Raw genomic sequence first — 6,000 nt, 5'->3', positions numbered from 1 at the left:
AGCATGCAGTCCTGGACCTTGGAGTGTGCCAGTCTGCAATATTCTGTCATGGACAACTCTTTGCACTGAAAGACCAGCAAGTTTCAGACAGACCAAAGAGCGTCTTTCACCAAGCTGGTGATTCTCCATCCGCAGTTGATGTTTCTCAGTTTGTATTCTTGGGAACAGACCACAGAGTGCTGTGTCACAGAGCTGTTTGGGATGAACCTTGACAAAAAAAAACCACTGCATCTCTCTCCAGACCTTCTTTGCAAAGACACATTCAAGAAGGAGGTAAACAATGGACTCTTCACCACTACAGCCACCTTGATGGCAACGTGTGGAGGGGTGAGATTTTGGGTGTGTAGAAAGGATCTGATGGGGAAGGTCTTCCCCAGCACCAACTAAGCTACATTTTGATGTTTGTTTGAAAGTTCAGGCAATGAAGAATTCTGCCAAACGACTTTGACAGTCTGATCAGGGAACCACCTGACAGGATCAACCATCTCCTTTTCCTGTAGGGTGTCTAGGACTCTGCATTCTGATTTATATATATTTTAAACTCAGTCATTTCTCCGTTGTGGATAAAAAAAAGATAACTGTCATTTATATAGGGCCTTTTATAACCTCAGCACATTACAGCCGAAGGACTTTACTATCAATTAAATACTTTTTAAAGTGTAGTCACTATTGTAATGTCGAAAATACAGTACTCAATTGGTGCACATCCAGTTCTCAGAAACAGCAATGCATTAGATGACCAGATCATCTGTCTTGGATGTTGATCGGAGTTTATTATTGGTCAGTTTTAGGTCCACAGAAGAGGCGACATGAGGAATATCAAGAATTACGTTGTTTATTTACAAGAAGTTGGACTACTATATACACTGGGCCTGGACATGACTACTCCAGCTCAGCTTTCACTCTGGCCAAAAGTTTTGTGTGTGCTATCCCACTGATGGGAGCTCCACTCCTCAGCGGGGAGGCTGATACTCTACGAGACTCACAGGGAGGCTAATTGGTTCGGCCCCATGAGTCCCGTGCATGTTACATAGAATTTACAGTGCAGAAGGAGGCCATTCAGCCCATCAAGTCTGCACCGGCCCTTGGAAAGAGCACCCCACTCAGGCCCACACCTACTCCACCCCATCCCCTTAACCCAGTGACCCCAATTAACCTTTTTGGACACGAAGGGCAATTTAGCATGGCCAATCCACCTAACCCGCCCATCTTTGGACTGGGGAGGAAACCGGAGCACCCGGAGGAAACCCACGCACACACGGGGAGAATGTGCAGACTCCGCACAGACAGTGAAACAGCGGGGAATCGAACCTGGGACCCTGGAGCTGTGAAGCAACTGTGCTAACCACTATGCTACCATGCTGCCCTGACAACAGTCAGGGAACCAGGGAGAGCTCTCCTGCTCTTCTTTGCAATAGTGTTGTCTGATGCAGTATGTCCACCTGAGATGGCAGACGGTTCATTAGTGTAAGACCTGATGGGAGATGAGTGGAGAAGGTCAGACACCTGATTTACACCTCCATTATTTTACTCTTCATTGACTTGATGGATGGGTTATAAAATAGCAGGCCAGCATAAACATAACCATTGGAGGTTAGATGAAAATTACCATCTTGGATTTAGTTCCCTTTAAGTGAGTAAAATGTTATTATCAGTTTGATTCCTTCATAAAACATTTGGAACAAATTTTATTGACGGTTTCAATCAGGTAATGATGCAATGGAAATATGGTTGGAGCAGTGGAGAAAATAGAATGTTTTGCTGTGCTCATCTGCTCGCCTTCTCGCTACAGTTTGAATCCTGACTGGCACCCATGTTGTTACCAACTACAATAGCATTACACAGAGACAAACCATTTAGTCAATCTATAATGGATGGGAATTTGGGCCATGTACAGTTTTAAATCTGTTAATTATTGTGAGGAACATTCGGGATCACAGTCTATTTCACATCAACAAGCAGCCACTGTTCTCCGTGAAAGTAATTTTAGAAATTATGTCCCTAATAGACTACAGACTTTAGAGGATGATGATAATATTTTATATTCCAAATCAACAAAGACTACACAATTCTTTTTTCTCGCGCTGACCTAAATAGAGACAATTTGAAACTGTTCACATATTCCTATGCTCAGGATTGCTGATAATAATTTGAGATTGTGCTGTAGTTGGTATTGACATTATTGACCAACTTTTCTCTTCTCTAAATTCGCTGCCCTCTTATCCTCCCAAAATGTCTTCCTCCGTGTTCGCACTCTGACCCATTTTCACAGCCACGTCTCCCATGATCTTGCTAGTTCCATTGCATCAATTACAGATGAGAGCACAGTAAGAAGTCTTACAACACCAGGTTAAAGTCCAACAGGCTTGTTTCAAATTACTAGCTTTAGGAGCACTACTCCTTCCTCAGGTTAATGAAGAGGAGGTTCCAGAAATATATACATAGACAAAGTCAAAGATGCAAGACGATGCTTTGAATGTGAGCATTTGCAGGTAATCAAGTCTTTACAGAGCCAGAGAGAGGGGTAACCCCAGGTTAAAGAGGTGTGTGTTGTCTCAAACTGGGACAGTTGGTAGGATTTTGCAAGACCAGGCCAGATGTTGGGGGGGTGAATGTAATGCGACATGAATCCAAGTTTCCGGTTGAGGTCATACTCATGTGTTCAATTCAGGCCTTGGGTGACTGTCTGTGTGGAGTTTGCACATTCTCCCGTGTCTGCGTCAGTTTCCTCCGGGTGCTCCGGTTTCCTCCCACAGTCCAAAGATGTGCAGGTTAGATGGATTGGCCATGATAAATTGCCCCAAGGTGGGGTTACTGGATTACCGGGATAGGGTGGAGGCGTGGGCTTAAGCAGGGTACTCTTTCCAAGAGCCGGTGCAGACTCAATGGGCCGAATTGCTTTCTTCTGTACTGTAAATTCTATGATCTAAATTCTATGATCCAGCAACCGTTCTGCATCTCAATGAAAGGTCACAGTTGTGAAACCTTAACACTTCATTCACAGGTGCTGCCAGGCTTGTATTTCTATAATTTTCTATTTTTAGTATTAGGAGATTGGATTGTGTGGATTGGATTTGTTTATTGTCATGTGTACCAAGGTACAGTGAAAAGTATTTTTCTGCGAGCAGCTCAAACAGATCATTCAGTACATGGGAAGAAAATACATCACAGGGCAACACATGGTACACAATGTGAATACATAGACACCGGCATCGGGTGAAGCATACAGGTGTGTAGTATTAATCAGATCTGTCCATAAGAGGGTCATTTAGGAGTCTGGTAACAGTGGGCAAGAAGCTGTTTTTGAATCTGCTCGTGTGTGTTTTCAGACTTTTGTATCTCCTGCCTGATGGAAGAAGTTATGACTGCTTTCCAGGGTTGGCCAATTCAACCTGACGTCACACCTTCTGCAAAGGGTGTGCTTGATAACACCCATGTGTCCATTGAGATGCATAGTGATTATTTCAGCTGTTCTCAATTCACACAGACCCCTGCACATTTACAGTAATCTGCAGCCAATCAGGTACTAGCGAGACCATGTTTGCTTCCACAATGTTTTTACTTTATCTGCTTTATTTGTCCTCGTCTTATTTGATTTAGACAGGAAGGAAAATTCCTCATCGTATCTTAAGCTGCCTAATGACACCTTTGAACAAAAGTAAAGTGTGGTCATGAATAAGGAATCATTCTAATCTTTACGAAGCATACTGGGCGCGATTCTCCCAGACAGGGAGAAATCGTAAGGCTGGCGTCAAAACCAGGCGGGTTTGACGCCAGCCTCCCCCTCCCCGACCGGGAACCGATTCTGGTCCCCGGTCGGGGTTAGTATGCCGCGGCCGTGAACTCCGGCATCGCGGGCTTAACGAATTTCGTTAAGCCCGCTTGCCAGAGTTTGCGCCGGCTGACGCGTCACATGACGTCAGCCGCGCATGCGCGGATTGGAAGACTCCAACCCGCGCATGCGCGGATGACATCATCGCGCATTTGCGCAAAACCCGCGCATGCGCGGGCCAGGATGCCCCTCAGCCGCCCCGCGAAGTGATACAGCGGGACGGTGGAAGGACAAAGAGTGCGCGGGAATCGGACCCGCTGCCCGCGATCGGTGCCCACCGATCGCGGGCCCATGGCACCCTTGGCACGGCCGTGGTACTGCCGTGCCAATCGGTGCCATGGTTTTCAAAATCGGGACTTTACGGCCGTTTTTACGAACGGCCAGACCAGGTGTGTTTGCCGTTCGTAAAAACAGCCGTAAAGGGCTTGGACTTCGGCCCATCGGCCAGCTGAGAATCGCTGCTGGCCGTAAAAAAACGGCGGCAGCGATTCGTGTTGGGAGTCGGGCGTGGGGGGGGGGGGGGGAGAATAGCGGGAGGGCGTCAGACTAGCGTGGCCGTAAAAATTTACGAACCCCGCTATTCTCCGCACCGTCGTGAGTGCGGAGAATTGCGCCCACTGTTTCTGACTTGAAAATTTCTGTTGTTGGGACATGAGAAGCAGCTTGCAATAGATCGTACCCAGAGCCTCCAGGGACCATTGTTACCAGTTCCACTGTTTATTAAAGGGAACGGTCTAAGAGTGGAGGAAGAGAAGATAATCCTAAAACAAAGCCAAATCAGCAGACTGATACCTTGAGGATGGAGCTCCTGAAACACCAGTGTGGCCAGGAAGAGTGATGCATTGGGCACTCATACAAGATATATTGAATAGTACTCCATTATCATTTTATAACACGCCTGTTCACAGTTCAACAACAAAGTCACCTTAAAACACCTCCATACTATTTACATTTATGAAACACTGTAATAGGGCAACTCCAGGGTATGCAGGTGGCAACAGGGAAACTGGTAAGGAAAAGGTCAAAAAGACAGTGCCCACACTCAACTGTTCACACACACTATCAATTACCATATCTCAGATAGCAAGCACAGTACACCCCACGTGAAGTCTTTGTGAGGCCATGGCGACAATAAAAACAGTTAAAACAGGCTCTACGCAGTCTCGAGAAGCCATTGGGCCCCTGCAAACCAGTCAACTGTCAAGGAGATGGAACAATTACCATATCATCATAATATGCTGTTCGAACAGATTGCCTTTGTATTGTACAACATATAAATAAGAGGTGCCCGGAAAATAATTAAAGTAATGCATACAGGACAATGGGTCTGCATAATGTAATCGGAACTACTCTGTAACCAATTGAAAACTACTTGGTATCATGACCGGTACAGCCTTGGAGGGCCGAAGGGCCTATTCCTGTGCTGTATCGTTCTTTGTTCTTTGTTTGTTCTTTGTACTTAATGTCATGTAACACTCTGTAACGCAGAAAAGGTATAATAGCTGTGTAAAAAGCTGTTTTCAGAGGAGAGTGACTTGGAGTCAAGCTGGACGTTATGTCTTCCATTTTCGCTCTCCTTCATGCATGTTGAATAAATCCGTTTTTACTCAAGTTCAATACGGTGTCAAGGACTCCGTTCGTTTATTCCCTCCAAAAAGCACTGAATGGGATAGAAACAAACCAAGGTCCATATTTAACTTTACTTGCTCTGGTTGTAAGTAACAGGACCCAGGATCGAGCATCCATTTTCTGAATGCTTTCCTGGGCTCCCAGGAAATCTGGTAATGGAAATTTGTTCACTCTTTTTGGTGGTCCCTTTTCCTCGTCCGCTAAAACCCTATAAGTGTGTAATTTCAAGTCTGTTTTCCAGCCATTTAGCGGATAACAATGAAACACTCCCAGGAGCAAATTGAGATCCATAATGAATGCTGGCCCTCCCAGTAATGCCCATACCCTGTGAATGAATACATTTTTAAAAATTACAGAATTCAAGAATTGTCTCCTGCATATATCACACATGGGCTTTGCATCCTGATTTGCATTGGCATAATTGACAAAACCATACCTCAAGAAATCATCTTTGTACTGCTTTGTTCCCAAGTTGTTTCTTTGTACGCTGTCTACTGGAGGTCCTTTAACTCTGTACAGACTTAACACTAGTACTGCTC

The sequence above is a fragment of the Scyliorhinus canicula genome, chromosome 7 (assembly GCF_902713615.1).
Source record: "Scyliorhinus canicula chromosome 7, sScyCan1.1, whole genome shotgun sequence".
Classification (NCBI taxonomy): Eukaryota; Metazoa; Chordata; class Chondrichthyes; order Carcharhiniformes; family Scyliorhinidae; genus Scyliorhinus; species Scyliorhinus canicula.
The sequence above is the reverse complement of the archived record's forward strand: the minus strand, read 5'-3'. Positions refer to the sequence as shown.